This window comes from Urocampus carinirostris, chromosome 18, assembly GCF_059441175.1.
Source record: "Urocampus carinirostris isolate Australia breed hairy pipefish chromosome 18, RoL_Ucar_1.0, whole genome shotgun sequence".
In the NCBI taxonomy this organism is placed as follows: Eukaryota; Metazoa; Chordata; class Actinopteri; order Syngnathiformes; family Syngnathidae; genus Urocampus; species Urocampus carinirostris.
Window position 1 is genome coordinate 20,021,949 of NC_142366.1, and position 11,514 is coordinate 20,033,462.

The window sequence follows — 11,514 nt, forward strand, 5'->3', positions numbered from 1 at the left end:
AACAAACATTCTCTCGGGGGCCGGTCTAGTAGATTAAAGAAGAAAAAGAGAAATAAAGATATAAGAGAAAGAGGGAGGGACAAAGAAAGAAAGAGACGGAGAGGGCGTGAGAAACAAAAGATAGAAAGTCGTGAGAGAGGGGGAAAAGAAAGGGAGAGGAAGAAAGAAATCCAAAGAGAAATAGAAAGACAGAAGGAGAGAAAAGAGAAAAGAAAGCGCAAAGGGTAGGAAGAGAGAAAGAAAAGAGAAAGGAAAGAGAGAAAAGGAAAAAAAGGAAGTTAGAGCAAAAGAGGTTAAAAGACACAGAGAGAGAAAGAGACAAAGAGCAACAAAGGAAGAGAAAAAGAGAGAGAGAGAGTGAAAATGACAGAGTGGGAGAAAAGGGGTGGAAAAGAAAGAGAGAGAGAGAGAGAGAAAGAGTAATAAATACAAGTACAGTGTCTTTGTGAGAGGCACCTGGCTTTGGCAACATCAAGTTGACATATTTCAACCTGCGGCTTGTTTTTCTCTTGCGCTTCTCTGAGTGTTGTCTCGCGGGCCAGATTCAATCCCTTGGCGGGCCTAATCTGGCCCGCGGGCCGCCTGTTTGACACATGTGCGCTAGCATGAGTACAGCATTTTTTATTGTAAACTTTCCGTTTTTATCAAACTAATAATCAATTTAATCACCCAGCGTGGTGTAAGCAACCTGAAAAAGCTATCTTGCAGGCTAGTAAACACATGGCTGAATTGTAATCCATCCATTATCTGCACCGCTTATCCTCAGTAGGGTCGCGGGGGTGCTGGAGCCCATCCCAGCTATCTTCGGGGAAGTGGGCAGGGGACACCCTGAACTGGTTGACAGCCAATCACAGGGCACACAGAGACGGACAACTCAATCGCTCATTCACTCCCGGGGACAATTTGCACCGGCCAATTAACCTAACAAGCATGTTTTTGGAATGTGGGAGGAAACCGGTGTGCCCGGAAGAAACCCACGCAAGCACGGGGAGAACATGCAAACTCCACACAGGGGGTTTGATCTCACAACCTCGGAACTGTGCCGCACATGCGCTAACCACTGCCCAGAATTGTAATCATGTCTAAAAAAAAAACACCCTTCAGCTACATGTTTTTTGCATAATAAATATAAAGATTCGGAATTTGACATTGTGAGGGTTTTTTTGTACAGTCCTTTCCTGTTCTCCTTGCAAGTTTAGAACTCATTGATGTCTTCTTGTCACAGTTACCATGGCGCCCAATTAGCCCCGCCCATGTGGCGCCAGCTGCAGCCTGTTGACAGATTGGCTCCCTGACAGTATTTAAACTCTTTCTTGTCGGTCCGACTGCGAATCTGTTTTTACACGGCAAGCCCTTTTTCGCCTATCCCGTTTTTTTTTTTGCTCCTGTTTGTCTCCCGCTACGATCTGTTTTGATCTCAACCACGTCTGTTCTATAAGTGCCACGTCTGTTCTATAAGTGCATGCTGGTTTAAGATCAGGTAATTGTGCAATTTTGTAATTGTAATCCTGTGCAGTCCTTCGAGACATTTTTGTGATTAAGGGCTATATAAATAAATTTGACTTGACTTGGCTACAGTAGAGGCTGTAGTTACGTTATGCAACCATTAGATGGTGCCGCACTAAAGGGAATGTCAACAAAACAGTCAGATAGGTCAGTCAAACTTTATTAATAGATAACAAACAAGCTTTCAACAACTCCATTCACTCCCAAAATGAATAAACAGCTGTTTTATTATTTTATCTGAGGTAAAGCATTTTAGTGACACGTCTTTAACATCTTTGAACAACAGCAAGGCATAACATTTTACTTTTCCTCCATTTAGTCAACACGCAAAAAAACGTCTGATACTGTTATGGCAAATTAAACGTTAGTGCAATCACAACATAGTGACACTCGTAATGTGCAAAAACAATAACAAGTGCAAAACAATAACAATAAAGCAATAACATAATAATTGTAAAATGTAAAACGCAAACAGCTCATCCTCATGCTTCCTCCAGTTCCGCACCATCGATTCATTAATGTTAAACTCTCTTGCTGCTGCTCTATTTCCGTGTTCTACTGCGTGACTGATCGCCTTGAGTTTAAACTCTGCGTTTTAAGTGTGTCTCTTAATAGGAGCCATTTCAGGGTCTTTATACAAACGCACAAATAAAAGAGAATCGTTGTTTAATATTTCCCAGTATGCACAGCGCACTTCTTCTTCTACGCGAAAAATGGAGTCGGTGGCTGCTTCTCTTAGTTGCGAGACCTTGCAATTCAATATTGATCCATATATAAGGCGCACCGGATTATAAGGTGCATAGTCAGCTTTTAAAAAAAAAAATCAGATTTTATGTGCGCCTTATAGTGCGGAAAATACGGTAATTGAATATACAATCGCCCACTCAATTCATTTCTACGGCATGCATTTCAATCCCATCATACACCTTAAGGTGCCATTTTCCGTCATTGCTAAGTACTTCAGTTGACAGAGACCACCTGTCTTGGAAAAATGAGTGAGCATAACAGTCCCGCTGTGAGCCTATTAATATTCTACCTGTTCCCCCCACTGAGATCTAGGATTGATCTCCTGTGGCTGGCCCATGATCGCTATGGTACCAGCAGGCATGCTGCTGTGTAGGTGACAATCATGTTAGCATGTTCTTATTTATATACAGTTCAGTTTCTCATCAGGTTTTAAACACAAAGCCACAAAATGTGAGATATGAAACATGGCATGTGGCAACTGCTCCGTTAGATAGGGTTATGCATCTAAACAGCCTTTATTTGCAATAAAAATGGCCTTATTTTATGTAACTTTAAAGTAATTATAAAAGATCATCTTTTTTTTTAATCAGGCATAGAACGTGAAGTGTTCCTCCACACCAATGTTCCCTCTAAGCTGTGTGCGCAATTGCGCACTACCCAGAGCTTTTCCGCGCACAAGAAAATCCGGACAGAGTCAAAACCCACGTCTTACGGGTAAAGAGGTTTGAGGACGGACTGACAAAGGGTGAGTGAGAGCGCTGAGTTTAAATAGAAGGGAAGCCAATATGTCAACGAACCGCAGCTGGCGCCACATGGGCGGGGCCAATTGGGCACCATGGCAACCGTGACAATATATTCCCTTCTTGTTTGGTGTTTATTGCCGTATCTGCTTTTTGTTGTTGGTTTCCGGTTAGCCTGGCTGCTTACTGCGTGTTTTTGGTCAGCCAGCTTGGCATTGTCTTGGTTGGTTCTTTTTAGCAGCCCCAGCTAGCCTATGATGTCCATTGGATAGCCGCCGTTAGCTCTTTGTATGTTCTTTCTGCCAGATATCCACTTTTAGGCTGTTTGCTTTTTGTTGTACTATTACTGCATGCACCTGCAATGTAATGCCTAGGCATTCTCCACAAAATAAAAAAAAAACACAAAAAATTGGCTTAAAATATTTGCAACCTCTTCGACTAATTGACTAATATAGTGACTGGCTTGCAAGAGTGCTTTTTATTCTGATATCACAGCCCAGGAAGTCAGAGATGAGACGGGCTGTCTTAAAAATGCATTATCTTGGAAAAATAACTGGAATATACTGATGAAAAATGTATTATGCAAAAACCATGTACCATTTTCTCACATTTTGCATGTTTTAGAATTTAGTTATCCCTTTAAAGCAGAGAGCAATACGGTGGAGACCACAGGCACCAGGTAGCCTCCTGATAACATCTGAGTAGCCCGTGGACTGGTTCTGAAAATAGCTCACCAGTGATAGGTCCAGTGAGGTGCAGTGGGGAGAGGCACAGCATTAAGGTGATGAATGTTCAAAATATTTACTGATTTATACTGAAACCACATACCGATACTGTTGGCACATTGAAGTTATATTCGTTCGGCAAAGAATGACTGATATTTTCAAGTTAATATACCTGATTTCTGAAAAGATGCCTGAAAAAAGGCTGGTACCAGTACTGACACCAGTGTCAGTTAGTCAGTGATGTGCAGTCAGGGGAGGCATAGCCTGTTCTTTACCTGTCATCATGGAACTGTACAATTAAAAATGTATTACCGTAAATTCCGGACTATAGAGCGCACCTGATTATAAGCCGCACCCACCACATTTTAAGGGGATAACAGCTTTTGTACTTACATAAGCCGCACCCGTATATAAGCCGCATGCGCCCACATTCAAACATGTGACACAATCACAAAATTAACCCAAACCCTACTTTGAGTCCCGCGATTTAACATAAAGTACACAGTTCAAAAACCACAGCCGACAAAATGAAAAAACAGAAAATGATACCGGTAGTTAAGATTTGATGCAGACCTGCAGAGTCCGGGTCCCGTTGAAAGTAATCCAAGGAAAAAAAGGGTATATTTCCAAAGGTAAGGCTGGGAAAAATATATATCCACTATTGTCTGCGTGTCCACAAACACACACCTTTACCGGTCCCCACTTCCCGTCATCCCCCGCGTCTGTTACGCCCCTTCTTTTTAATTGGTCAGTGCAAGACTTATCAGAATAAGTGTCCAAAATAAATACAAATAAATACATTACAAAAATATACAGTTGCAAATACATATTATACATGGTTACACATATTTACAAAGAAAGACGGTACACAGAGAGAGTTTTCAAAGCTTTAATAATATTATAACTTTCATCCCAAACCGTACCTGTGAAGGGTAGCAAAACGCTACTAACAACACGCTCGCAACAGTTAACGGGTCTGTTTAAAAAAAACATACCGTACATGTAGAAATCACGGTAAACCGATCTCATCTTCCTCCCTATAATTGACGTCATCAAAGTTGTCCTCCTTTAGTATGGGTAAGAGACTTTGTCATATCGACTTCGTCCCACGCTCCCTTATTCAAAAACACGCTAGCAACACGCTCGCAAGGTAAAGTTTGCGTGCAGTAGCTCTGTTTCCTGCTTTATCGGACTGCTCGATTGCGTTTAGCTTGTAAGCTGCGTCATGTGCCTTGAATTGGCCGCATCACTGAATAAGCCGCAGGGTTGAAAGTTTGGGAAAAAAGCAGTGGTTTATAGTCCGGAATTTACATTAAATTGCTATTTTTATTTAGTTATAAAATTATTTTCTTACTTAATTTCACAATTTTTGAGATTTTTTTCAAAATGTTTGTTTTCACATTATAAGTTGAATATTACCGCATTTTCCAGACAATAAGGCACATCTAAAAAATACAAAATTGCCAGAAATTATAAAGTGTGCCTTATAATCTGGTGTGTTTTATCGACTGGAAATATAGTAAATGTCATGAGCACTATCGTACTCCAGTGTTATTGTTATTGTATAGTGACTTGTTTACCTGACTGCCCATTTTGCACATCTGGTTAGCTGCTCCTCTTGCACTCTTTGCACTACTGTATAATACTATACATACCTATAATTATTAGTATATTATTAGTACTTTAATACTCCAACTCAATACATTTTATTTATATCTGTACATTCAAGGAAACTGTGCGGGTCAGATGTATCGACATTTCGTTCTATATACACGTGTACAAGAATGACAATAAAGTATATCTGAATTGGAATCTCTGAATCTGATTGCTGATTTGGGGCACCTGCGAATGCCCCGTTGGCGCCAACAGCCCTGGTCGCTGATGGGTGCCCTGACCCTTTTTAAGCCCCCGGCTTCCAAGAGGAAGCTGTCAGATCGTCCTGCGAACCTATGCTTTCAGCTAGGCAAGCTCTGTACCTTCCGAAAATCTCCTGCCCTGTTACCTGTTGCCGACCTGTTTCTGGACCTGTTTCTGCCCTGCTTTCCCGTCCTGGACATCGACCTGTTTTGCCATGTTACCTGCCTGATACCTGTTGCCGACCTCTTTTCTGGACTCGTTACTGCCCTTCCAATGAACCGCTCATCACTTGTTGTGGAGACCCGGGTGCTAAATGACTTGTAAACGACCTGATTTTTTTATTTTTACACGTTCACGTTAGCGTAATCTTTCGTACGGAAGATTACGACAACGCGAACGTACGATTAGCCTGGATTAGCTTTATGTTTACGGTAAACATTCAAGGTAAACATTCAGGGTGTTGGAACGGATTAAAACGATTTACATTATTTTTAATGGGAAAAATGATTTCGGTGATCGAACAAATCGGTTTTCGAACAGGGTTATGGAACGGATTATGGTCGAGAACTGAGGTTCCACTGTACTTGTAATTTAATGCGCCTTATAGTCAGAAGCGCCTTATATTTGAAATAAATAGCTTAAAGAGGAATATTTTGATATCATAATCTGGTGCAACTAATAGTCCGGTAATAAAATTAGTATGTAACACAGGGTGAGGGTGAGGCGTGTAATTTTTGTTGCCTCAGGGCAAAGGGTGATAGTGAGACCAAGCATTCTTATTTGGCGCACACCTCAGCCTCAATATAATTAGTGATAACAATAATTATATTTAATTATTATATATAATAACTACATATAATTAGATTGCTAAAAACAAGTCAAGGCACCCACTACTTTTTTTATCATTCCTTGGACTTTTCTCGGAATGGAGGATTATAAATTCATTTATAAGTAAAGGTATGATAAGAAAAGGTTTTATTCTAATCCATGCTATAATTCCATGTTTCTTGCTCTGCCAATAAAATGAAAATAATATATGTTTATTTATTAGTAAATCTGACTGTGCCTCACCAGACACAAATCTTACTATACAATGTAATTTTCTGGAAAATTAGATACCAACTGACATGAGAAATATTGATATGATCAGTGTCTTGAAATAAAGGATTAATTCTTTTAAGATTTGTTTTGAAATTAGCTATAATCTATATTTGTAATTCATCTAGTGCACAGGTGTCAAACCGGCGGCCCGTGGGCCAGGTCAGGCCCACCAATGGTTTAAATCCGGCCCGCAAGACAGCAATGAGAGAAACGCAAGAGGAAAATGAGCTGTAGTTTTAAATATTTCCACCGGATGTCACCATAGCCAGTTAACACTTGCAAAACAATTAGGGTAGTATTTCTCCATTTCTCTCTGACTCACTTCTCTTTTTTATTTCTCCTTTTTCTTTCTCCTGTTCACTTTCTGTCTCTCTCTTTTCTCTATTTCACTCACTCGCTAACTCTTTCTTTTCTCTGTCTTGCTATCTTTCTATATTCTCTCTCTAATTTACACTTTAATTCTCTTTCTTTCTATTTTTCTCTTTCTCACCCTCTTTCTTTACCCTCTCTCACTTTGTCTCTTTTTCTCCTGCTGACTCTTTTTCTTTCTGTCGTTTCACTTCTCTTATTCTTTTTATCTTTCTCTTTTTTCACTTTCTTTTTCTCTCTCTATTCATTTCCCCCTTCTTCTCCATTCATATCTCTATTCTGCTCTCTCTTTTTCTCTCACTGTTCCTCTGTCTCCCTTGTTCTCCCTATCTGTTTATCGCTCTTTCCCTCCCCATCTTTCTGTCTTTTTCTCCCTCTCTTTCTCTTAAACTTACTAGTCCGGCCCCCCGTGAGATTTTTTTATAGCATTTGTGGCCCCCAGCTACAACTTTGACACCCCTGACCTAGTGTCTCTATTCAAGACTGGTGTCTTTGTAGTGGGACTGACCCACTTCTAGCATTACTAATATAATAACTAATAATAATAATAATAATTGTAATGACATAATAAAAACATAGTAACAACATGTTCATTTTCATCCATATCAAAATTGTAACCTTTTGGGCTAATCAGTGAAAAAAAAAAAGGATCCCTGCTAAAGAAAAGTGGGTGGCACCTAGTGTAAACACCCTTCACGTGCAATCAAAATTTCATAATTATTTGTCCATTTTAAAGGAGAGTGTGAATTAATTAGTGCCTCCTAAAAAAACTTCATTAGAAATAATATTGATTAAAATAATATACAAAAATACATAAAATTGTCATGATTACTGATTTAGATTACCTGTGCCCGCTCAATTGGCGCCAGCCGCTGCGGGCTACGCGATTGGTTCCCTGTCCTTTAAGCCCAGTCCTGTCACTCTCCAGTTGTCAGTCCGCCAGCGAACCTCTGTTGTTACAAGGCAAGCATTTTTGACCCTGTCCCGTTTTTGGACCCGTTTTTCCACCTGTCCATTCCTGATCACCCCGTTTGTCCCCGGCTACGACCTGTTTTTTGATCCCAACCACGTCCGCTCTCCCGTCCCGGCTTGCGACCTGTTTTTGACCTCGACCACGTCTGCTCTCCCGTCCTGGCTTACGACCCATTTTGGATCCCGACGTTTTTGTTCTCCTGTCCCGGCTATCGACCTGTTTTTCTGTCCCTGACACCGCCATCTCCCCCTACGGAAGATCCACTTCCGTGTTCAGATCAAGATCCGATTGCAAGACCGACTTGCCTCTGGCGTCCAGTGCTGCCCTTCCTCTTTCTATTCAATAAACTTGTGGTTAACGCTACGCATTTGGGTCCTGATTCTGTTCTGGTCGTGACCTAAACTATTATACAAAAATATGTTAATGGTTTTTAAGGGGTACTTTTTTATTTTATAAACATTTTAAAAAATATTTTCCAATACAATCAAGAAGAAAAATATTAAAAGGGACAGTTGGTATTATCTGGTGGCACCTAGTGATGAAAAACTTAAAACAATAAAAATACACATACACACACACATATATTTAAACAATAAGCAAAACTAAGAAAAATATATAATCATGTATATTTTAAAATACTCGTAGGTTGAGAAATAAACATAAAATTAACCTCAACTAAAGGGAACCTGATAAAAAGCCTGGTCATAAAAAAAGAGAAGTAAAATGGTCAATTTGAGTCTTTATAGTTTGTATTCCTTTGTTCTTTGTGGCACTCAGTTTTGGTTGCGCGACACCCTACGGTGACATCTAGTGGTGAAATAATACACACTGCCCCTTTAAAGCAACACAGATCCAGGGATATACCTTAGATTTCAGGAAAATGACTCAAATCATGTTACAGAACACTGCCTGATTTCGTAAAAGGAAAACAAAGAGCATGAAATATTTTTTTGTACACACACGCTGCAGTGCAAGACTTTCACAAGTAGTAGTTAACAAGACGCACTATAAATTTAACTTTCAGGATTTTTTTCATATCTACAATCAAAGCAACCCCAAGACATTTGCGAGATGATTCAGATGGCCACAGAGGGTTGCAAAATACAACGGCTGTCTTGTGTTGTTCTTTTATGTGGACAACCCAAAACATGCTTTACGGCCCATTTAGGAGACAGGCATAAATAGGAAGTTGTATTTTAATGATGGGGTGGAAACAAAAAACCCTTTTGGGATCAGATCCCAAAAGTAGTTTACGTCAGCATTTTAGGAACTTGTATGGACATTAAGTGTTGTACATATACTCAGGGTTGGGTAGGGTTACTTTAACTGGATTACTTTCAATTACTTTTGGATTACTCCAATACCAAATATGCTAATAAAAGACAAAAGAAACTAAATATGAATAAAATTACTAAATTTTGTGCAGGCTAGGGGAGTAACGGAATACATGGAACGGCAAGCTGTTTGGATTTATTTTCATTGTGTTTCTGTCGCATTTTATGTTAGTTTTGCCGGAGAACAAAGAGATCAAAGCCAGGAGAGAAAGCTTACCACGTGTTGTGAGTCATCATTTTATTTATATTTAGTTGTTTTTGCCTTTTATTAGCATATTTGGTACTGGAGTAATCCAAAAGTAATTGAAAGTAATCCAGTTAAAGTAACCCTACCCAACCCTGCATATACTGTACTGTACTTTCAGGTTGTGTATTCACATTTTCAGTAATAAGAGACAAACGTGTTCTCAGCCTCAATTCCCAGGCTTTCAGGAACCTTTTACAACTGTTGGTCCTTTTTCACTATTTCATACCATTTAGTACTTTTTCATTCTATTTAGTACTTGATCTGATATTTTGAGCATGAAATGACACTACATGTATCCTCTCTTCCTCCCCGCGCAAGCCCTTCCTGCTTCCCAATGTATTGCGAGCAAAAGTAAGAAAAAAGCAAAAGGCGCTGTGGGGGTAAAATATAAAAGCTCTTTGAACTCAGTTGGGCATCGTTAACACATATTTTAGAGGGAAAATATTCAACATTAAATCTTTTTTAAAGCAACCTCTAACTATGCAACCTACCTTTAAATAGTTTATAGTACTGTTTTTTGTTTATTTACTTTTCCATACCTTGTCATGGTTGACATGGCGCCCAATTGGCTCCGCCCGTGTGGCGCCAGCTGCAGCTTGTTGACAGGTAGTCTTCCTGTCAGTATTTAAACTCTGTCCTGTCAGTCCCCTTTTGTCGGTCCGTCAGCGAATCTCTGTTTTTATACGGCAAGCCCTTTTTTGCCTGTCCCGTTTTTTGCTCCTATTTGTCTCCCGCTACGATCTCGACTACGTCTGCTCAATCCGTTTTCGATCTTGACCACTTCTACCCTCCTGTCCTGGCTTTCGACTTGTTTCCAAACCTGACCACGTTTTTGCTCTTTTATCCCGGCTACTGACCCGTTTTTTTTCGTTCCCGACTCCGCCATCACTCGCCACGGAAGTCCCACTTCCGCGTTCAGAGCAACCTGCTTCCCGCGTCCAGCAATCCCCGGATCGTGGGAGCAACCCCCTCCCTTTCTTCTAATAAAACTTGTGAGAAACGTTACGCGAGTGGGTCCTGTTTCCGTTCTGGTCCTGACATACCTTTATATTTTACAGGAATTTTTATACCTTTTTACGTTTTCCTACTTTTCAATTATTTTTGTACTTTTGTCCCATACTGTTCAGTACCTTTTAGGACTTTTTCATAATTGTCTTTTTTTTTTGGTCTCCTTTTCAATGTTTTAATTTTTTTCCTGAGTGTTTTTTCTACCACTTCAAGGGCTTGCACAGGCATGTGTGTTTAGACACTAGGTGCGCCAGAACTCTTTCCCCTGAGCACAATTAAAACGATCCTTTTTTTGAACGTTTGTTGACATTTAATTATTTGCAAGCAGAACATTAAAGCCTTATGCATTAGGGTGCCAAAATTTTCCTAAATGTTTCGACAGAATTGCAGCTGGAGGCATTGTTTTTTATTATTACAATTTGGAAATCCTACATTTTTTTGGTTAGACTCTCACGACAATTTTTTTTAGCTATTTTAAATCCTACATTCTAAATCTTGAATCTTGAAATCTTTAGAAAATCGCAGGTTTTTTTCCCCCTTTGTGCACGCCGGTTTGTGCATCACTCTCATCGTCAATATTGTTAATATCCTGCTTTGAATCCACTGTAAAAACAAGATCATTTTGGAGTCAGGAAAATAAATGATTTAGTCACCAGTATCTACCAGGTGTTTGAAAATATCAAACGATTCGAGTGTTTTTTGGAGGACTCCTTTGTTATAATTTTTGTTTTCATAGCGAAGTCATTAAGGTGCTGATTATTTCATGAGAGGCACTTACATTCAAAATAATAGTTCACTGCTGCTAATCTGCCGACAATGACAGACCAATTTTAATCAGCTTACAAGGACCCTTAATTGTTTTTTTGGGTTTAGAGCGATGATCGTGTGTGTCTAAGCAACTACCATA